General features: G+C 54.6%; 1 protein-coding gene across 1 annotated transcript in view; it reads left to right on the forward strand.

Annotated features, from left to right (window-relative positions):
* The window catches only part of CFAP44 (cilia and flagella associated protein 44), a 49,286-nt gene that overhangs the window by 13,762 nt on the left and 35,273 nt on the right, over nucleotides 1-251 (forward strand). The window lies entirely within an intron of this gene.

Consider the following 251-nt stretch of genomic DNA (forward strand, 5'->3'; position numbering starts at 1 on the left):
GGTAGTTGTAGAGCGCTATAAGGTCTCCCCTCAGCCTCCTTTTCTCCAGGCTAAACAGTCCCAGTTCTCTCAGCCGCTCCTCATAAGACTTGTGCTCCAGACCCTTCACCAGCTTCGTTGCCCTTCTCTGGACACGTTCCAACATCTCAACATCCTTCTTGTAGTGAGGGGCCCAAAACTGAACACAGTATTCGAGGTGCGGCCTCACCAGTGCCGAGTACAGGGCCACGATCACTTCCCTGCTCCTGCTG

The sequence above is a fragment of the Pygoscelis adeliae genome, unplaced genomic scaffold (assembly GCF_000699105.1).
Source record: "Pygoscelis adeliae isolate BGI_AS28 unplaced genomic scaffold, ASM69910v1 Scaffold120, whole genome shotgun sequence".
Classification (NCBI taxonomy): domain Eukaryota; kingdom Metazoa; phylum Chordata; class Aves; order Sphenisciformes; family Spheniscidae; genus Pygoscelis; species Pygoscelis adeliae.